This window comes from Sus scrofa, chromosome 9 (genome assembly GCF_054392235.1).
Source record: "Sus scrofa isolate SSC_HxYL_T2T_F1_AM1 chromosome 9, Sscrofa_HxYL_maternal_Yorkshire_Landrace_v2.0, whole genome shotgun sequence".
Taxonomy (NCBI): Eukaryota; Metazoa; Chordata; class Mammalia; order Artiodactyla; family Suidae; genus Sus; species Sus scrofa.
In genome coordinates, this window is record NC_139391.1 from 87,785,883 (window position 1) to 87,810,011 (window position 24,129).

Sequence of the window (24,129 nt, forward strand, 5' to 3'; positions counted from 1 at the left end):
ACATCCTTCTATAAATATTGCATCCTTGATTCTAATGTCACCTAAAATAGAAGTGGTATAGAAGGATACAGAGAGAAAAAATTGAATTAATTTTATTTTTTTATTTTCTAATCATTACAACTTTCATATCATCATGCCTTCCCACTTTTCTGCATACCTTCTAAATGAAGAAGTCTCCCATGGGTTTTAGGATTTTTTTTTCAAAGCCAAAAGACTTTTTCTTAGAAAATTAAGCTCGGTTGGATATCTGATGTGTCATTTGAAACAAATGCCATTGAACTTTCTTGAGTACTCTGTAAAAACCCTACTAACCAAGTCTTAAATTTCTCATTTCAATGACCCACTCCACTGGGCAATTTCTTCACTGTACAAGTTTTAAAGACATAAACCAAGAATGTTTGGGATATAGTCTCAATCTTAACATCAATTCCAAAGAGAATTGTAATTGACACAGTTTGCCTTCCTTTTTTTAAACTCTGATGTTTTAATCCTTTATGTATTATGACGAAAATGTAGTCCATGTGTGACTAATTGTCAATCATGCTCTACTCATCAAACTATATTTTAAAAGACCTACTTGAGGCTCTAATTCAAATAACTTTTGAAATCGACTTTGGAAACTGTTTTATCTTTTTTTTTTTTTTTTTTTGTCTTTTGCTATTTCTTTGGGCCGCTCCTGCGGCATATGGAGGTTCCCAGGCTAGGGGTCAAATCGGAGCTGTAGCCACCAGCCTACGCCAGAGCCACAGCAACGCGGGATCCGAGCCGCGTCTGCAACCTACACCACAGCTCACGGCAACGCCGGATCGTTAACCCACTGAGCAAGGGCAGGGACCGAACCCGCAACCTCATGGTTCCTAGTCGGATTCGTTAACCACTGCGCCACGACGGGAACTCCGGAAACTGTTTTAATAACCTATTAAAATATTGCTCTTGAAAAAGAGAAAGTCATTATTCTGAGGCCAGAGTAAAAATAGAGCCAAGTTCAACCTGAAATATTAAATCTAAAATATTCAACAATTCCTACATTTAATAAAACCAATTTGTGTTCCCATTCTAGCAGTCTGCCTCTTTGGAACATCCTTAAATACCATGGCCATGTTAACAGCCAACTTTTATATGACAAGAAAGTGTTTCATGGTGACTTCAGACTGATTGTTAATCCTTTAGTAATAACCTACTGACTATGGAAGCTTGATTATGCAGCTATGTAAGCCAAACACACTTTTATCAAGATCTCATGGACCCCTAACAACTTCTTACAGTAGCCCCTAAAAATTCATTAGGAAAGGTAACCCAAAAACTGCAGCCAGAGAATTCTTAGAGGATGCTATAATTCATTCATAAATCAGATTTAATCCTAGGATCAGCTGTATACTCATTTGAATGCCCATCAACACTATCCTCCTACACTTTATGAAGAATGATAATTTTTAAAGTGCAGGAAATGAAGGCACAGTAGGCAGGGGGAAATTAGGGGAGGGAAAGGAGAGTATTGAAAATAATTTTGAGACATAAAAAAATCTTCAACTACAGACATAAAAATAATCCAGAACTGCAAGCTATAGATATACTACACACTGGAGAATTTTTGAGAATTGATAACAACTTACTTATAAATAGGAACGAAGGATGTTTCTTGGTTATAGACATAGCTGTCATCTCTGAAGAATCTAATATAGCTCATAAAAGCAGTAAACCCAGCTTCCTATATTTGCTTATCTCACACTCCCACTTCTCTTGCTCAGTGACAATTCCACATACATCTTTAAGGATCTTAAATCCCATGACAATGAAGATTTATGGCTTAATTTTTTCCTCTTACTTTTGGGTCCATATTGTTTTTACAACTCATCTTCTGCCATTTACTAACCCAAGCTACCTGGAACTCCAAGGGATGCCCACTGTAAAAGCACCTTGGTAACCCTGCTGCATGTTTAAGAATGGACTTGGTTTGTAAAATGCCGTGATTTCTCTATATGAGGATCAGTATCTCCAGGCTAAACCTCATTTCCAGTACCTGCCTTCAACTTCTGACTTTGGAATATTGAAGGGGATGTCCAAAGTATGGGGAAAAGAAAAATGCTACTGAAAATTAGGTTTGTATTTCTTTACATTATTTTTAAAGAGCGACACTTAAGAAGAATATTTTGTACTTACGGAAACCACACCTCTCAGAGTTTTTGTTTACAGACATGATAAATTCTTAAGAAAAATATAAATGATATATAAGATAAACTTTCCCTAATTCACATTTAGTCCACTTATTGTATTTACCTTTTCCTAATAGAAAACTTTAAAACATTTTTTAAACAAAGCAAGATTAAACAAAGTGCATGGACAATGCTTAATTTCTTGATAGGACTCCCTATTTTTTCTAAGGTTTTGCCCCTTCTGAACATCTGTAAGTGTGCACGGTTAGAATTTCACCTTATGGTACTCTATTTTAAGTACTATATAACCAGGAACCGATTGCATCTAAATATAGAGAACACCTCTATTATATTACCTATAGTTTGCTTTAAAACAATGAAGTTAGAATTATGTATCAATTTATTTACTTGAAAGTAATATCATATGTCAGCTAATGAATTCCTCTGATATGATTATCACATTATAATCAGTCAAGTAAGAACTATTCTTGTATGATCTCTCACAGTGAATACTTAAATATAAGCCTATGTTTAAACTTATTGCCCTAATGTTAAAGAGTGGTTCTCTGTCTGTTTCAGTCAGCACCTCAGTCCTGGAATGTGCCCACAGATTTTATCCCAAATTATTCATTTTATATGTAAATAAGTTGTATTCACCTCTAACAGAACTATAGCTAGAAGCCAATTCTCATAGTCTAATAATATTTCTGATAAACCATATTTCCTTCTATTAGCACATTCTACCACTTTATAAACAAGTGTAAAGCCTGCCCGTAGAGTATATTCAAATATCTTTAAATTTGGTTAACAGTTGAAAAACAAAAGTACCTGCTTGACTGATATATAATCAAATATAACAGAGTTTGTCTATGCTTTCCCAGACCAGGTATTTTACATAGATCAAGCTTCCAAGTATTTAATAGAAGAATTTGACTTACTCTAAAATCTCAGTCAGTTATTTCTAGGAGTCCTCAGTGTTACATAAAGGTCACTGAGTGTGTATCCACATGGCATATCATGGTGTGAAGACCATTGTGCTATCTCACCATGCCTTCCGCATACACCCAAATATGTACCACATACTTCCCCACCTTGTGTTACTCTCAGTAAATTCAGAACTTTTACTTTAATAAATATTGGAAATTCCTTTCATTATGTCTTCATAAATATTATTCACATATGAAGCATGTAGCATATTATGGTAATACCTTTTTAGGATGAATTTACTTGAGAATGAAATATTTAAAATATTTTCTATTGAGGAATAATAGACCTTCAGAAAAAGTACATACATTTGTAAATATTTAGCTCAAGGAATTTTCACCAAGCAAACTCATCTGCAAACACGGAAACTATATAAAGAAATAAAACATTACCAGAACCCAAGAAAACTCCTCATGTCTCCTCCCAGTCATTACTGCCCCCAGAGTTGGTTATCAGTATCTTGACTTTTAATACTATTATTTCCTATCTTTTGACACTACACAAGTAGATTTATATAATAGGCACTCTTTTGTCTCTAGCTTTTTTCACTAAACATTGCTCTATGAACCTTATTTACTGTACATATATTACATATTCCACCAAATATGACTTATGGTCAATTAATCCATGACAAAGAGGCAAGGATATTACAATAGAGAAAATCAGTCTCTTCAATAAGGGGTGCTGGGAAAATTGGATAGCTATGTGTAAAAGAATGGAATTAAAACTTTCTAATGGACTTCTGAGCTTTGCTTTATTCCATTGATATATGTGTTTGGTTTTGTTCCAATAAAATACAGTTTTGATGATTATAGCTTTGTAATATAGTCTGAAGTTAAGGAGAATGATTCCTCCAGTTCTTCAAGATTGTTTTGACAATTGGGGTCTTCTGTATTTCAATACAAATTTTTAAAATATTTATTCTAGTTCTGTGGAAAATCCAATTGATATTTCAATAGGGATTGCATTGAATCTGTAGATTGCCTGAGTAGTATGGCTATTTTAACTATTAATTCTTCCAACCCAAGAGCATGGTATATTTTTCCATCTGTTTGTGTCATCATCAGTTTCTTGCTCTAGCAGTTTTCTGGTGGCATCTTTAGGATGTCCTATATATAGTATCATTCTTCCGCAGACACTGACAGTTATTGGTAATGAAATTGAATCAGTAGTTTTAAAATTCCCAACAAACAAAATTCCAGTAACAGATAGCTTCCCAGGTGAAGTGTTCTACCAAACACTTAAAGAAGGTTTAATATTCTTATTCTTCTCAAGCTTTTCCCAAAAAGTGCAAAGGAAGGAAGACTTCAGAACTCACTATATAAGGCCTATATCACGCTGATATGAAACCCAGAAAAAGATGCCACAAAAAAAAGAAAAGAAAATTACAGGCCAATATCACTGATGAACATAGATGCAAAAATCCTCAGCAAAATACTAGCAAACCAAATTCAACAATATATTAAAAGAATCATACACCATGATTGAGATTTATCCTAAGGATGCACTGAGAGTTCAATATACACAACTTAATCAATATGATACACCACATTAAGAAATTAAAGAATAAAAACCATATGATCATCTCAATAGATGCAGAAAAAGTTTTTGACAAATTCAAATCTATTTATGAGAAAAAGTCACCAGAAGGTGGATATAGATGGAATATACCTCAACTATTATGGGCTATATATGACAAACCCACAGCTAACATCATACTCAAAAGTGAAAAGCTGAAAGCTTTTTGTCTAAGCTCAGGAATAATACAAATATGACCACTCTTGCCACTTTTATTCAACATAATTTTGGAAGTCCTAGACACATCAGTCATACCAGAAAAATAAATTTAAGAAATCCAAATTGGAATGGCAGAAGTAATTTTGGCAGTTTTGTTTTTTTTTCAGGGAGCATTGCATTTTACTTATTCAAAACAATGTAATATAGTATATCAAAGCAAACATTTGCATGTGCTACAAAAATCAAGAATGTGAAACTACAGGTTATTTTTTTAATTTATTATAATTGATTTATAATGTTCTGTCAATTTTTTATGTACCCAAAATAACCCAGGTACACATATGTATACATTCTTTTTTTTCACATTATCCTCCATCACAGGATTATCCTCCAACACAAGATTATGCTGTATAGCCCATCACAACTATATCTGATCACTTGTGTTCCATCACAAGTGATCAGATATAGTTCCTTGGGCTATACAGCATAATCTCATTGTTTATCCATTCCAAAGGCAATAGTTTACATCTACTAACCCCAAAATCCCAGTCCCTCCCACTCCCTCTCTCTATCTCTTAGCAACCACAAGTCTGTTCTCCATGTCCATAAGTTTGTTTCTTTTCTGTAGATAGGTTCCTTTCTGCCATATATTAGATTCCAGAAATGTGATATCATATGGCATTTGTCTTTCTCCTTCTGACTTACTTCACTTAGTATAAGAGTCTTTTGTTCCAACCATGTAGCTGCAAATGACATTATTTTCTTTCTTTTTATGGCTGAGTAATATTTCATTGTGTGCATATACCACATCTTCTTAATCCATTCATCTGTCATTGGACATTTAGGTTGTTTCCATGCCTTGGTTATTGTGAATAGTGCTGCAGTGAAGAGAGGGGGGTGCATGTATATTTTTCAGTGAATGCTTTGTCTGGATATATGCCTAGGAGAGGGATTGCTGGGTCATGTGGTAGTTCTATATTTAGTTTTCTGAGGTACCTCCTTACTATTTTCCATTGTGGTTTTACCAATTAATATTCCCACCAACAGTCTGGGAGGGTTGCCTTTTTTCCACACCCTCACCAGCATTTTTTATTTGTTGACTTATTAATGACAGCCATTCTGACCAGTGTGAGGTGGTACTTCATTGTAGTTTTGATTTGCATTTCTCTAATAATTAGTGATGTTGAGCATTTTTTCATGTACATGTTCACATCTGTATGTCCTCTTTGGAGAAATGTCTCCCAAAGAAATAGAAATAAAAACAAAACTAAACCAATGCGAACTAATCAAACATACAAGCTTTTGTACAGCAAAGGAGACCATTAAAAAAAAACAAAAAGACAACTTACAGAATGGGAGAAAATAGTTGCAAATGATGCATCCAACAAGGGCTTAATCTTCAAAGTATACAAACAACTCATACAACTCAACAGCAAAAAAACAAACAACCCAATTGAAAAATTGGCAGAAAACCTCAATAGACATTTCTACAGGTTACTTTTTAATACTGAAAAAATATATAGGGTTCTATATAGGGTGCCAATATAAGCTATTCAAATACAGAAAACAGGCAATATACCAAGATTATCACTTACATTTATCATACATACACCCAAATTAGACATTTTTTACACCTTCCAATGTAGTTAATGCTATGAATTTAGAAAAATGTTATATATAAGCCAACCTTGAAGATTTATAAAATTTCCATTGCAGTTAATTCTAGAAGCAGAAGTTTTGCTTATTGGATCATTAGCAATAGAGAAATTTTTAAACAATGAAAAACTTATTTTTATTTTTCAGATAAGTGTACTCCAGCTGTCATTTTAATATGCATCACCATGACAACAAATGAAGTTGAACACCTTTTCATGTTTATTGGTCATTTAGAGGTCATCTTTTATGAAATACCATTTCAAGTATTATGAATTGAACAGGTAAGATCTAAAGAATTTTCCATCTTTCTTCGAGTTCTTTATATTTTCTTTGTATGAGTTGTCAATGATCTGTATAACAAATAGTCCCTGCCAACTATGTAATACGTTGTTTCACTCTTTTAGTATTATTTTTGATATGCAAAACTTGTATATAAATATAGTCTGATTTGTCAGTTTTTTCTTTGATTCTTGATGTTTCTGATTTCAAAAGATGTTTCCATATTCAAAGTTCAGATAGCTTAGGTTTTTTCCTAAAAACTTCACTGATGTACCTTTCAACTTTACATTTCCATCTAAAATTATTTTGGGTTATATTGTAGGGAAAGAATTACAAATTCTTTATTCTCTCTTTCTATTCAGTTAATACAGCTGCGTTTATTAAACAAGTGAGCTTTTCTCTCATTTTGTTCAAAAGATGATTTAACCATAGTTCTATTTCTGTCTCATTGATTTATTCATCTAACCTTGTGTTGCACTACATGTTCATCATCATAGCTTCAGAATAAGCTTTAATAGATGACAGTATATATCCTCCATCTTTCTTTTTCTTCTTTGTGATTTTAGTTGGGCTTTTCATTTCTATATAAAATTTGTCACCTTGTTAGCTTCCAAAAGAAAACTTGCTAAAATTTTTATCAGGATTATGTTGAAGCTAAGGATCAGTTTACAAAGTACTGACATCTTTTCAATATTGAGCTGGCAATCCATGGAAATGGTATATTCTGAAATTTATTTGTATAATCTTTAATTCCTCTCAACACATTTTATACAGTTCTTGTGACTATCTACTAAATTTTTGAGCGTATTTAATATTTTTACTATCATAAATGGTATTTATTTTTTATTTTCTACCTGCTTGTACCTGGGTTGTAAAAACAAAAAAATGATTTATATTGATTTGCTAAATTAGCTTTTAGTTTTAATAGTTTGTATGTAGGTTCTTTTGGTCCTTCTCCTTATACAACCACATTCATCTGTGAAAAATGATGACTTCATTTGTTTCTTTCCATCCCTTTTACTGTTTCATTGGTTTTCTTTACTAGTACCACCAATGACACCAATACAATATAATGCTGAATAGAAATGGCAAGAGAGGACATCCTTGTATTGTTCCCAGCCTCAGGGGAAATTTTTTTCCCTAAATTTTGCTATTAAGTATAGTGTTTTCTATAGGATCTTTATGGATACAATTTCAGATTAAAAGTATTCCCTTTTTCTAGTTTGCTAAGAATTTTTAACTTAAATGGCAGCTGACATTTATCACATTATTTTCAGTTCATATTTACCGTATGATTTTTCTCCTTTATTCTATAACCATACTGAGTTACACTGATTTATTTTGAGATGTTGTGCCAACCTTAAACTCCTGAGATAGACTCAATTTATTGATACATTACTCTTTTTATGTAGTACTACATTCAAAGGGTTATTTAAGAGGAGGGCATCATGAGAGAAACTGGCAGCCTCTATATTTTTCGCAGCAAGCTAATTTAACAGAAAAAGTATATTTTTAAACTTTTCTTTAGTCTGTAAGACACCCTTTCATTCAACTGGTTTGCGTCTGTGACAAAAATTGTCTTAAAAGAATAAAAAGGAAAATCTTAAATTTTATGCATATATCTCTACCAAGTAAATTCACTTACAGAAACTGATCATAGGGAAAAAAATCTCATTAAAACTTATAAAAGATGGTATAAAACCATTAATAGTAACATAGCAGATATATATGGATTAAAGTAAAAAAATACCAATGCTATTGTGTTAATAATAAAATACTATTTTAGTTTTCTATTGCTGTGTGACAAATAGCACAAATTTAACAGTTTAAAACAATATCCACTTATTAGCTCCCAGTTATGTAGATCAGAAGTCTGTCATGGCATGCCTAGATTCTCTGCTTAAGATTATCAAAAGTCACATATCAAAGTGTTTGCTGGAAGCTCTGGGGAAATAACTTCTAAGGCTCATTTGTTAATAGTAGAATTCAGTTCCTTGTGACAGTAGTACTGAGTCCCTTTTTCCTTATTGTCTGTCAGCTGAGGAATGGTGGACACTTTGAGCTCCCAGGAAATACCTCCTCCAACTTAGACAGGAGTGTTGTGTCAAATCATGTTTTGAATCTCTGATCCCCCCCCATCTCTGACCTCTAGATTCAGATTTAAAGGACTCAAAGAATTATGATAAACTCCTTCTCTTAAATGCAACTGATTTGTGACCTGAATTATATCTGCAAAATCCCTTCACACAGGTAGACAGACTGGTGTTTTGACTGTGCAGCTGAGAAGTACGTGTGCCACTGGCAGAAATCTTGAGGGTTATCCTAGTATTCTGCCTGCCGCAGATCCAAAATGCAATGTATTATGAACATTATGTATATGTAAATGAAAGAATAAATATAAATTTCCACATATAAACATAGTTTCTATAAAGACGGATTCAGTTCTGTTAATGGTATTATATATATATGTGTTTGTGTATGTAATTTATATATATAATACATATGTGATACTTTAGATGTGATTTTAATGGTCACCTTCTAACCATACATGTGGGAATTTTAATATAAAGGGCAATATAATAATTGTTTGAGAAGTAAACATATTTCTGGACCCTATGTAGAAATTTCTATTTCTTAAAAAAAAGAAATTTCTTGTTAATATATTTACCTATCAAATGGTGTTACCAGTGTTACGTTTCCCAAATCAGAGACCATATTGACAGTACCCAGAGCAAGTTTATATAGAGGCACAAAAATACACTTATAAAATTTGCAGTTACTTTGAGCAGTTAAAATCCCATTTTGATGCATGCTCAATTGAGAATTAAAAGTTCAAATATTGATTTGCATAGGAAATTAGCAATTAAGTACCCACATAATTAACTTGCACCTGCCAATTGATGCACCAATTAAGTTTGCTGATACCTTAAAAGAAACTTGAAAATAAAGTTTCTGACATTTTTTGGCACTATTCTGTTGTAGATATTTGAAAGTATTCTACAGAAAATTACATGTGGTATCCATGAGAATGTAACCAATTCCCAGAAGTATATGTGACCAAATGTGCAGCTGCAATGGTCTGAAATTTATCAGCAGGTTGGCACAGAGGTCAGACTTCCCATGGGAGGCTCACTGCAAATGACTAAATGCAATAGGGGTCCTGAGGCAGATCAGTGCTCAGGAGACCCAGCTTCAGTAGCTGGCTTTGGCTCAAGGACTACCCAAAGGCTTTGGCCTATACTTGGTAGAATTATGCCCCCCCCCAAAAAAAGTATGTTGAAAAGTATGGAATTTGTATCTTGTAATTTCCTTCACCTATTTCTTTCCTCCCCATAACTGCTTCCTCTCTGGCAAGCACTTATTTATTCCCTGTATCTACAATTCTGTTAATATTTTGTTATGTTTGTTCATGGGTTTTGTTTTCTTAGATTTCATATACAAGTGAAATCATACAGTAATTATCTTCTTCATTCTGACTTATTTCATTTAGCATAATACTATCTAGGTCCACCCATATTGTAGCGAATGGCAAGATTTCATTTTTTATGGCTAATAGTCTATTGTGTATGTATATATATTCTTTATCCATTTATTCATCAATGGGAAGTTAGGTTGTTTCTATATCTTGGTTATTGAAAATAATTCTGAAATGAACATAGGGGTACATGTATCTTTTCTAATTAGTGTTTTTGTTTTCTTCAGAAAAATACCTCTCGAATGGTATTGCGGGATCAATCATGTAGTAGCCCTACTTCCATTTTTTAGGAATCTCAATACTATTTTCCATAGTGGCTGTACTACTTTACCTTCCCACCAACAATGCACAAGTTTCCCTTCTCTTCATAACCTTACCAACACCTGCTATTTGTGGCTTTTTTGATACTAGACATTCTGACCAATATGATGCCACATTGTGAGGTTTATTCCTTCCTTCATTCATTCATTCATTGATTTTTGGCTTGTTTAGGGCTGCACTTGTGGATATGGAAGTTCTCAGGCTAGGAGTCAGTCATTGTGGCTTTGATTTGCATTTCCCTGATGCTAAGTGATGATGAGCATCTTTTCATGTGTCTGTTGGCCATCTGTATGTCTTCTTTGGGAAAATATATGTTCAGATTCTCTGTCCATCTTTCATTCAAGTTGCCTGTTTTTTCTTTTTTGATGTTGAGTTGTATAATTTCTTTTTATATTTTGTATATTAACATCTTATCATGTATAAACTTTGCAAGTATCTCCTCCCATTTAATAGATGGCCTTTTCATTTTGTTAATAGTTTCCTTCATTATGCAAAAGCATTTTATTTGTATTTAGTCCCATTTGTTTATTTTTGCTTTTTCCGCGCTTACTCAAAGAGATATATCCAAAAAATACTACAAAGACTGGTATCAAAGAACATACTGCCTATGTATTCTTCTACAAGGTTTATGGTTTCAGGTCTTATATTTAAGTCTTCAATCCATTTTGAATTTTTGTGCCTGATATGAAAGAGTAGTCCAGTTTTCCCAGCAAAATTTTGTTGAAAAGGCTTTCTCCCCCTTTTATATTCTTGCCTCTTTTGTTACAGATTAGTTGCCTATAAAAGTGTAGACTCACTTCTGGGCTCTGTATTTTGTTCCCTTGATTTGTGTCCATTTCTGTGCCACTATCACACCATTTTGATGACTGTAGCTTTGTAGCATAGTGTGCATTATACATCCAGTTTGTTCTTCCCTTTTTTTTTTCTTTTTATGGCCACACCTGCAGCATATGTCCCCAGGTTAGGGGTTTAATTTGAGCTACAGCTGGGGCCTATGCCACAGCTATAGCATTGCCAGATCTGAGCCACATCTGTGACCTACACTGCAGCTTGAGGCAACAGCAAAACCTTAACCCACTGAGCCAGGACATGGATTGAACTTGCATCCTCATGGAAACTGTGTTGGGTTCCTAACCCACTGAGCCAAAACAGAAACTCCTGTTCTTCCTTCTCAAGACAGTTTTGGCTCTTGGAGGTCTTTTGTGTTTACATAGAAATTTTAGAATAATTTGTTCTAATTTTGTGAAGAATGCCATTGATAGTTTGCTATGGATTGCACTGAAATCTGTGTATTGCTTTGGATAGTATAGTCGTTTTAACAATATAAATTCTGTCAATCCACAAACACAGTATTTCTTTCCTTATGTTTGTGTCATCTTCAATTCTTTCATGAATGTCTTATAGCTTTCCAAGTACAGGTGTGTTAACTCCTTAGTTAGATTTATACCTAACATTTTATTCTTTTTGTTGCCATTGTAATTATAATTGTTTTATTAGTTTCTCTTTCCTTTTTATTTAGGTATAGTTTATTTTCTATATTGTGTTAGTTTTAGGTATACAGCAAAGGGATTGTTATATATACATATGTGTATATATATATTTTATTCTAGTCTATCATAGTTTATTAGAAGATACTGACTCTAGTTCCCTCTGCTATACAGTAAACTCTTGTTCATTTAAATATGGTAGTGTGCATCTTTTAATCCCCTATTTTCAATGTATCCTTCTCCCCTTCCCCTTTAATAACCATAAGTTTGTTTTCTATGTTTATGAGTATGTTTCTGTTTTTACTATTTTTCAGATTCCACATATAAATGAATATGATATTTCTCTTTATTTGTTTGACTTACTTCACTTAGTATAAATAATTTCCAGGTCCATCCATGTTGCTGCAAATGGCATTATTTCATCCTTCTTGATGGCTGGATAATATCCCATTGCACATTTATGCCACATCTTTATCCTTTCATTTGTTGATGTACAATTACATTGCTTCCATGTCTTAGCTACTATAAATAATGCTGCTATGAACATTGGGGTGCTTGTATCTTTTTGAATTAGTTTTCCTCTTTTTCCAGATGTATGTCCAGAAGTGAGACTGCTGGATCACATGGTAAATCTATTTTTAGTTTTTAAGGAAGCTGTGCAGCTACTATGGAAAACAGTTTACATTCCCACGAATGTTTCTCTACACCCTCTTCAGCATTTATTGTTTGTAGACTTTTTGATGATGGCCATTCATGCTGGTGTGAGTTGAAACCCCATTGCAGTTTCAATTTGCATTTCTCTAATAATTAGTGATGTTGAGCATCTTTTCATAGGCCTGTTTAGCATCTGCATGTCTTCTTTGGAGAGATGTCCATTTTAGGTCTTTTACCCCTATTTTGATTTAGTTTGTGGCTTTTTTTATTTCTGGGTTTTTATATATGTATATTGAGTTGTATAAGGTGTTTGTTTATTTTGGAAATTGAGCCCTTATTGGTCACATTTTTTTGCAAATATTTCCTCTAAGTCTATAAATTGTCTTTTTATTTTGTTTATGCTTTACTTTGCTGTCCAAAATTCTAAGTTTGATTAGATCCCATTGGTTTATTTTTGCTTTTATTTCTGTAGCCTTGGGAGAACATTGGTATGATATATATCAGAGAATGTTTTGCCCGTGTTCTCTTCTAGGATTTTTATGGTGTCGTATTTCACATTTGAATGTTTAAGCCATTTTGAGTTTAATTTTGTATAAGTGTGAGGGAGTGCTCTAACTTTGTTGATATATATACATGGCTGTCCAGTTTTCCCATTAACACTTATTAAAGAGATTGTCTTTTCTCCATTGTATATCTTTGCCTCCTTTGTCATAGATTAATTAGCCATAGGCTTGTGGGTTTATTTCTACCCTCTCTATCCTCTCCCATTGATCTATATGTATGTTTTTGTGCTAATACCACATTGTTTTGATTATTATAGCTTATAGTGATATCTGAAATCCAGAAGGGTTATGCCTCAGCTTTGTTCCTTTTTTTCAGGATTGCTTTGGCAATTATGGGTCTTTTGCGGTTGAATGTAAATTTTAGAACTACTTGTTCTAGTTCCGTGAAAAATGTCATGGGTAATTTGATAAGGATCACATTAAATCTATAGATTACTTTGGGTAGTATGGCCATTTTAACCATATTAAGTCTTGTTATCCAAGAGCATGGAGTATCTTTCTATATTAATTTCTCTTTCTGATAGCTCCTTTTTAGTGTATGGAAATACAACAGTTTTCTCTTACTAATTTTGTATCCTGCAACTTTACTGAGTTCATTGATAAGGTCTAGTAGGTCTCTGGTGGTGCCTTTAGGATTTTCTGTGTATTGTATCACACCATCTGCAAGCAATGGCAATTTTATTTCTTCCTTTCCAATTTGGATTCCATTTATTTATTTTTATTCTCTGATTTCTATGACTAGGCTTCCAATAATAAGTTGAATAAAAGTAGTAAGATTGGGCACCCTGATACCAAAATCATACAAAAATATCACAAAAAAAGGAAATTGCAGACCAATATCAATGATGAGTATAAACACAAAAATCCTCCACAAAATATTAGCATACTTATTTCAAGAATATATTAAAAGGATCTACACTGTGATCAAGTGAGATTTATTCCAAGGATGTAAGGATAGATTGCTATCCACAAATCATTGCATATACCATATTAACAAATTGAAGAATGAAAATCATGATCATTTGCATAGATGCAGAAAAAGATTTTGACAAATTCAATATCCATTTATGATAAAAACTCTCAAATAAATGGGTGTAGAGGGAGCATACCTCAACATAATGAGGGCTATATATGTTAAGCCCATAGCTATTATCAAAAACAGCACTGAAAACTGAAAGTGTTTCCTCTAGGATCAGGAACAAGAACCATGCTATTTAATTGCTGTAGCTTTAATACACCTTGAAATCAGGAAGTGTGATTCCTCCAGTTTTGTTGTTCTTTCTCAAGATTGATTTGATTACTCAGATTATAACTACTATAAATTTTGTATTGTTTTTGCATGCTTCTGTAAAAAATGTCATTGGAATCTCAATGAGGATTTCACTGAGTCTACAGATGGCTTTAGATAGTATGGATATTTTAATAATCTTAATTATTCCAACCCATGAATATGGGATACATTGCCATCTCTGATTGTCTTTTACATAAACAATTTCTACTTCTCCCAACAATTTTCAGAGGTCATGTTTTACTTAAGAATGCCCTAGGAGTTCCCACTATTGCTCATTGGGTTAAGAAACCTAATATCCATGAGGATGTGGGTTCAATCCCTGGCCTCACCCAGTGGGTTAAGGATCTAGCATTCCTGCAAGTTACAGCAAAGTTGCAGATGTGGCTCAGATCTGGCTTTTGCTGTGGCTGTGGTACAGGCTGGAGCTCCAGCTCCAGTTTGACCCCTATCCTAAGAACTTCCACATATCTCAGGCATGGCAGCCCTTAAAAAAATAGTAATAATAATAGTGTTGTCCTGAATCAAAAAATGTTAAATATTCTTCTCTGTTTACATGCAGTTACATAGATTTTTGCCCCCTTGGATTTTAGTAACCACGCATGTATTAGTAACCATATCTGACATACACACAAAGCTTAAACTTATTTTTTAGGAAGGACTGCTATGGCAGAAACAGCGGGATCATTAAGTATTTCCTGTGCCCTTCTATACTTCCCATTCTCCATAAATTTAGTTTTGGCCAGTGGACTATGATCAGAAGTGACATGTATCAATTATGGTCCCAGTTACTTAGGACTTGATAAATTCCTCTGTGCACTTTTTTTTTTCCCTATAGATGGACTTGTAAGTCACATACTGAGATAGTATCATCACAGGCTGGTGGAAGCCTGAATCCCAGAAGCAACAAGTGGAATTTAACCTCTGTCAAATCATATGGTACTTCATATAATTAAGAAATAATCTTTTGCTTTATTAGATCATCTTAGGTCAGGTTCTTGAAAATCAGAGCCTATTAAAAGGATTCTTTTACAAGTGAAAAGCTATGGGAGTGAAGGAAGAAAAGTACTGGAGAAGGTAAAACGGAGCAAAGAGTAGTTAGTTGACATCTAAATTCAGCCTAATCTATTAATGGTACCAAAGGGTTTTACTACCCAAGGTGTTCTCTGTCTTTAATTGAAAGCTGTTAGAAGCCAATAACAATGGCAGCTGAGGATGTGTGCACCATTAGTAAAGATCTAGGCTGGGTCTTAACAGAGTGTATTATAATTTCTAAGATATTCGGTTAATTTTCTACCATACTGGAGCCTATACTATCCTGTTCTGGCCAATAAAATTGGTAGTCATCCTCAAGGCAGGAATTAAATAGCCTATTCTATCTAATCTGACTTGAAATGGCACCATCAATATGTATGAAATGTCATCTATAAGAGACTTTTGCTTATTGATATTTTGTTTTATTTTTATGTACCAAAACATCCTGTTTTAATTAAGTATGTTTAGAATAAGTTTTTATATCTAGTGAGGTCTTATAAAATCATTACTCTTTCCTAAAAATTCATTGATGATTACTATGCTTTTTAACATTTACATAAATTTACTCAGACTGTGAGGTTGTATCAAAAATACCTATTGATTGAATCCACATCCTCATGGATACTAGCTGGATTCTATTCTGTGGCACCACAACAGGAACTCCAAAAAACAATTTTTTGATTACACCACAACTTGACAGATGAATAGTGTTTAATGATGTTAAATTTACAGAAAAGAAGCCATAATTTTATGTTAGCTTTACCTATAGATGAGTTTTATCCACATGCCATTGTTAGAAAATATTTTAAATAAAAGAGGAAGGAGAGGCTTAGTGATATGGATGCTATACATTTCTTCCACTAGATAGCTCCAGCTATAATGGAAAAAAATAAAAATCATTATATTAAAAAAATACTATTGATATTGTATTGAATTTACAAATTAATCTGTACAAAGTCACACACTGACTATCCCTATCCAGGAAAGTATTCTATTTAGGTCTTTCTTATAACTTAAATTTTCAGGTGTTTGTTTTTGTTGCTTTACTGGTTCCATCTGGACCTACCTCCATTAATATTCCCTTATTTTCTAGTGGTTATTACTATTTTATATGAGACCATTTGCCCAAATATATTTGCAGTTGTTTTTTTTCTAGGTGAAGGTAGATTATAATCATGTGAAGTCCATAGCTTAAGTTAGGGTTCATTCTTGGTGTTATACATTCTATGGTTTTGTACAAATGTATAATGACATGTTTTCACTATTTTAGTATCATACAGAGGATTTTCACTGTCCTAAAAGTCTTCCATGTTCCATCTTTACAGTCCCTGACATCCACTGATCTTTTTACTATCTCTGTAGTTAAACTTTTTCCAGAATGTAACATACTTGGAATCATACAGCAAGTAGCCTTTTAAGATTGGTTTCTTTCACTTAGTAATATGCATTTATGTTTCCTTCATGTCACTTTGTGATTTGATTGCTTATTTCTATTTAGCATTGAATAATATTTCATTGTCTGGATGTACCACAGTTTACATATCCATTCATCTACTGAAAGGTACCTTGGTTGCTTCCAAGTTTTGGCAATTATGAATAAAACCACTGGAAACATCCATGTGATTTGTGTAGACATAAGGTTTTTTTTTTTTTAATTTCTTTATAGTTGAGTCTTGAAGTTGGGCAGTTTGAGTCTTCTACCTTTGCACCTTTCCTTCAATTTTGTGTTGCCTATGTTGGGTCATTTATCTTGCCATATAAATTTGAGAATCAGTTTTCAGTAACTAGAAAATAACTTGCTGGGATTTTGATTGGGATTGCCTTAAATCTATAGTTCAAGTTGGAAAGAACAGACATCTTGACGATATTGTGTCTTCTTATTCATGAACATGGAATACCTCTCCATTTATGTATTTTGCCTTAATTTCTCTCATCAGTTTTATGTTTTTCCTCATATAGACTTTATACAGATTTTAGTACATTTATAACTAAGTATTTTCATTTTGGGGGGAGATAATGAAAATAGTATTGTGGTTTTAATTTCAAATTCCACTTGTTCATTGCTGGTATACAGAGAGTAATTGACTTTTGCATATTCATATTCTTCCTTGCAGTTTTGCTATAATTGCCTTATTAGGTCAAGGATTTTTGTCATTGTTGTTGATTCTTTCATGTTTTCTATATAAATAATCATGCCGTCTGTTACAAAGACAGTTTTGCTTGTTTCTTACCAATCTGTATGCCTTATGTTTCCTTTTCTTGTCTTACTGCATTAGCTAAGACTTCCAGTATGATAAAAATGTGTGATGGGGACATCCTTCTCTCTTTCCTGATCCCAGTGGGAAAGCTTTGAGCTTCTTCTCATTAAGTATCATGTCAGCTGTAATTAAGGTTTTTGTACATGTTTATCATCAAGTTGGGGAAATTTCCCTCTATTCCTAACTTACTGAGAGGTTCTTTTGTTTAGTTTTGTTATCATAAATTGGTCATGGTATATAATTTTTTTGTACACTGTTGGATTTCATTAGTTAATATTTTGTTGAGGATTTGTGCATTTGTTCTCATGAGAGATATTAGTCTGTAATTTTCTTGTATTGTCTTTGCCTGGTTTTGGCATTAGTGTAATGCTGGGCTAATGGGATGAGTTTTCAAGTATTCCTCTGCTTCTATTATCTAAAAGCAAATTGATATAATTCCTTACTTAAATATTTAGTAGAATTCCCCAGTGAATCTGAGCCTGGTGCTGTTTTGGAAGGTTGTTAATTATTGAGTCAATATTTTAATACATATGGGCCCATTTGGATTGTCTATTTCATCCCGTATGAATTTTGGAAGACTGTTTTTTAAGGAATTGGTCCATTTCTGTCAACTTTGTGGGAATCGAGTTGTTCATAGTATTCCTGTGTTATCGATGTAATATCTTTGGGATCTGTAGTAATGTCTTCTCTTTCACTTCTGTATGAGTACTTTGTGTCCTCTCTCTTTTTTTTCATACTTAGCCTTGGTACAGGCTTATAAACTTTATTGTCTTTTTCAAAGAACCAGCTTTTGGTTTTGCTGACTTTATTGATTTCCTAGTTTCAATTTTATTGATTTCTGATTTAAATTTTATTATTTCTTCTCTTATTTTGGATTTAACTTGCTCTTTTCTAGTTCCAAAGTTGGACACTTCAGATAACTTATTTTTAGATCTTTCTTCTTTTGTAATACATGTACTTAATGCTATAAATTCCCCTCTAATCACTACTTTCACATAACTCCACAAATTTCAAAAAGTTGTGTTTTCATTTAGTTCAAAGTATTTTTGAATTTTTCTTGAGGTTTTGTCTTTGAACTTTGTTGTATAGAAGTGTGTTACTTAATCTGCACATGTTGTGGAATTTTCCAGTTATCTCTGTTACTGATTTTTAGTTTAATTCCATTGTGGTCTGAAAGCAGACATCATAAAATTTCTATTATTTTAAATTTGGTAAAGTGTGTTTTATGGCCCAAAATATGCTCTGTCTTGGTGAAGAGTGTATGTTCTGCTGCTGTCAGATAAAGTAGTCTACTGATGTAGATTATATCTTGGTGATTGTTATTGTTACTGAGTTCAACTGTGTCCATAGTGATTTTCTGCCTGCCAGATCTGTCCATTTCTGATAGAGATGTATTGAAGCCTCCAATTAGGTAGTAAAAGCATCTATTTCTCCTTGCAGTACTATCATTTTTGCCTCAGGTATTTTTATGCTCTGTTGTTAAATGCTTACATGTTAAGGATTATTATGTCCTCCTGGAATATTGACCCCTTTATCATTATGTAATGCCCTCGTTCATCCATAATGTTGCCTTTAAGTCTGCACTTAATATAGCTAGTTTTGCTTCCTTTTGATAAGTATCCACATGGCATATTTTTTATAAATTTACTTTTTTTCCAAGTCAGCGTGATTTTAGGTGGCATAAGAGATACAATGATGAGTATGATTGACGTGAATGTTGTTTTCATGAGGTTAAAACATTTGGGGAAAAGAAAGGCGAACTCAGAATGGGAAATGAAAGGACATAGCAGGAAAAAGTAATGATTTCAGGATTCATATTGACTTTTAAGGAAGTCCAGCACTCAGGATAGACAAATTTAGGATGACTCTAGACTAACAGAGACCTAGGCCCAGTGATATTTTGTGAATGGTATACACAAAATATCAGAGGTTTGAAACTGTCATGATATTTTAACTTCACATGGAAAATGGACTAGATCCAAGGAGGATAATATAAGCTTTTGTGTAAAGGAAATTCATATGGATTAGTGATATTAGTAAGACTCACATCTATGGAAGATACTATCGCTCAGAGAAAGAATTTACACATTATGTAAGTTTTTGCATCTCAATGTTTTCTATCCAAATACACAAAAGTGCTTATGCAAATCTTTGTGACTTGTTTATTTTCATTTCAACTCATCTGCCTTGTCCCTTAGGTATATGGTCCTTTGCATTTTCCAGGTGAATGGTGTCAAGTGTCTTATGATAGAATTTAGGACAAGAAATTATTTAGAGTGGAGCACATTTCAATAGCAAAAAGAGGAGCAAATTTTCTCTTCTTTTAAATTCAAAAATTTTAGATTTTAGTTCATTTGCAAATTATTGCAATCAAAGATTTATTCTGCTTACATACGATGATGGGCCAAGGAAGGACTCTCCTCCTATAAGAAGAGAAATAGGACATTGAAAATTATTTCCAGCAGTAGTAAAACATCATCATGTGATAAGGGTGTACTTTAGTTTTCCCATTTTCTATTGCAATTATACTTTCAGAATCACTGAAAACAAAGGCCTTTTATTCCAGTTTTTCTTTTGTCTTAATTGAGGTATAATTAACCTAAAAATGTCATAATTTTAGGTGTATAACAATGATTTGACATATTGTATATATTACACAATGACCACAATAAGTCCAGTTAATATCCATCACCATACATATTTAAAATTATTTCCCTTAGGATAAGAACTTTCATAATCAACTCTCCTAGATACTTTCAACTATGCAATGCAGTATTATTAACTACAGTTATTATGTTATACATTAAGTCCCCATAGCTTATATTTTAACTAGAAATTGGTATCTTGACCTCCTTCACCCCTTTCTCCCACCCTGCTGCCCCACCTCAGGGATATACCAATCTGTTCGTTATATCTGAAAGCTTGAGGTTTTGTTTGTTCTTTTGCTACATTTCATATATAAGTGAGATAAAAAGTATTTCTTTTTCTGCCAGACTTATTTCACTTAGCTTCATGCCCTGGAGGTCCATCTATGTTGTTGCAAAATGGCAAGCTTTCATTCTTCTTTTATCATTGAATAATACTATACCGTATATATTACGGAGCTTCTTCATCCATTCACCCATCAATGGACATTTATGTTGTTCCCCTGTCTTGACTTGTAAATAACACTGCAATGAAAATGGGTGTATATACATTTTCAAATTAGTGTTTTTTGTTTTCATGGGATAAATACTCAGAAGTGGAATTGCTGGATTATATGGTAATTCTATTTTTAATTTCTCAAAAAGCATCTATATTGTTTTCCATAATGGCTATACCAATTCTTGTTTTTAATAACAGTCACTCTAAAAGGTATAAGGTGATACCTCATTGTGGTTTGATTTTCATTCACATGATACTGAATTAAAGGAACTACTATAAATAGGCTTTTAGTAATGTCATGGTAAGGTTTAAGGGCAGGGGAGGCTTTCTATAGTCCTATGATTAGTGATTAGTCTGCTAGTGAGCCTAAACCTCTAGACTGTGAGCTTCACAAAAGTTTCTCAGGGTTTTTTTCTCCCATTTAGATAGGATAGGGTGACAGGAAGGCTGGAGTTGGGTACCTCCCTTCTCTCAGGCAGAATGTGAGAGCTGACTAGGGTGGAGTGTTCCCTTTCTCCCAGGTCAGAGTCTGAAAACATCCAAGAAAGTCAGGCTCTGGTTAACTAGTTTCTCTGGAGGTCAGGATTTGTTGAGAAGTGAGTGTACTGGTGTATTCTAAATGGTTCTTTTGTCCTTCTACCTGCTAGAAGCATGAGGATTTTATCTCCACTATTTATCGCAAGAATCAGGTTAAACTCTTGGAGGTAAATGTCACAATATTATAGGAACCCCCTATGATTGGGTCCCCCTGGAGGTTTTAACTCTCATATTTGCCTATGCTGAGCCTCCAGCAATTTGTTGATTACGGTTCAGGTTTTCCTACACTTGCTATCTCTAAAAATCCAGTTGCATTATTTTGTCTTCAGAGCAGCTCTCTCTATTCCCTAGAAAAGTCTATTCCATAGCCCTTAGTAAATGTTCACACCAAGAGATACTTTGAAATGCATTATCATACTTTATAACAATGGTTCCACTAAGCTATGATCATCTTAGGGTGAGTCATAATGTTTTCACATCTTTTATATTATCATTCAAACATGCTTAATGAATACATGAATAGATGATGCTTACTTTTTTATGATCTGGACTTTAAAATGTAAGGAAGGGAGTTCCCGTCGTGGCGCAGTGGTTAACAAATCCAACTAGGAACAATGAGGTTGTGGGTTCGATTCCTGGCCTTGCTCAGTGGGTTAACGATCCGGCATTGCCGTGAGCTGTGGTGTAGGTTGCAGACGCAGCTCAGATCCCGCATTGCTGTGCCTCTGGCACAGGCCAGTGGCTACAGCTCCAATTCGACCCCTAGCCTGGGAACCTCCATATGCTGTGGGAGCGGCCCAAAGAAATAGCAAAAAGACAAAATAAAATAAAAAAAATGTAAGGAAGTTTGACTTGCCTTCTCATTCCATTACTATACCATGAAGTCAAAGAGGCTACCTGAAACTGCCTAGAAGAAGCCTTATAAAACTTACATCTTCCTGACTTGGGAAGTAATGACAGAAGGAAAGATAATTTTTGGCATCAGACCATGACTCCATAAATGGTTCAGGCAACTTTTTGTTGGGAGGAAAGCAAATGTTCTTTGGAAAAAGAAATTCCTAGTAAATTTTTGGACCTAGACACAATTATCAATTTGAATAAGAAACTATTTAGAAAAAATATTGGTTCTCAAGTATTCTTACAATCCCCCTATTCTTGGAGAAGGAGATACTGTATAACAGGCCATTTGTTTTTACTCATTTGCCTTCCAAATTGCGACACAAATCCAAGTGAAAGATTTCTCTGCCTATCCTGGACTGAGTGAAGTGATCCCATGTCACAATGTAATCTGATATTCCATTCACATTGCTATAACTGTATTGACTTTGTAAAATATTTTGTATTTTGTCTATTGATTACACATTGAAGGTATCTCAAAAGACGTCAAGTCTTAGTCATCATTTATTCCACTTTCTAACACAGCTCCAGGCAAATTATCAGCATTCATTAATACACATTAAACTGTCGATCAATAACCAATATTAACCCATGTTATAAAGTTTAAGGCCTCCTTAAATCTTGATGAAGAATTTGCTATATCTTTTCTTTTATCTAGGATCAAATATAAGCAACAAAAAATTAGAACTCCTCAGGAGTTCCCTTCTTGGCTCAGGAGTTAATGAGCCCAATTAGGATCCTTGAGTATTCAGGTTCAATCCCTGACCTTGCTCAGCTGGTTAAGGATCCAGCATTGCCATGAGCTGTGGCGTAGGTCACAGACACAGCTCAGATTCAGTGTTGCTGTGGCTGTGGAATAGGCAGACAGCTGCAGCTCCAGTTCAACTCCTAGCCTGGGAACTCCATATGCTATATGTGTGGCCCTAAAAAGCAAAAAAACAAAAAACAAAGAGAACTCATAAATTTAAAAGTAAATTTTCCACCTTCAGCCCTACACAAGCCTGTTGTTAATCATTCCCGTGCATTGGCTAGAGAACTTAAACTGGGTTAAGATATTAAAAAGAAAAACCTTTGGAAGAAAACAACAAACACTGAAAACACACTCTTTCTTCCAAAGCCGATACAAAGTCACCAACCCAGAAGTATGTTTATAGCTTGCTATATCTTTGAGTATTTGGTGCACAATTTAGTTTCTATTTTCATTTCTCAATTTTTGTTTTTTTATACTGTGGCCAGTCAGCCGAGTTAGGAGGAAACACAGATGAAGCCCAGCAGTGGTATGAAGAAGCCTTATCCATCAGCCCTACCCACATGAAGAACATATACTGACTGGTGAGTCTGAGGCTGGTGGGGCCTCCGTTCCTAGACTGGGGATCCCCTTGAAAGCAGCAGAAAGCTCATGATCCTCAAATCCTGTTTCAGTTCAAAAGGGCAGTTGATCTATCTGGCTGTCATAATGCACAAAGCCAGTAGGTACTGTTCCTGATGGAGTTCATTCCAATAGAGGCATCAGGCAGCCTCAGTGGCCCTACCTGGCAGTCCTGCTCAGTGTGAGAAGAGAGTTTGAGTCAGTGGTCTCCTGGACAATGGTCCAAACTACCGTGTGGCTCTAGGTTTCATATGGCCCTGGAAAAAAAAAGTCTAAGATTATTTTGGAAGAA

General features: G+C 34.0%; 1 long non-coding RNA gene across 2 annotated transcripts in view; it reads left to right on the plus strand.

Annotated features, from left to right (window-relative positions):
- Positions 1-24,129, plus strand: part of LOC110255478 (uncharacterized) — a 165,231-nt gene that overhangs the window by 104,064 nt on the left and 37,038 nt on the right. For both annotated transcript variants that reach the window (XR_014815892.1, XR_014815893.1), the window contains exons 2-3: positions 6,678-6,811; positions 23,705-23,800. This is a non-coding gene — a long non-coding RNA (uncharacterized LOC110255478). The remainder of the gene's footprint in view (positions 1-6,677; positions 6,812-23,704; positions 23,801-24,129) is intronic.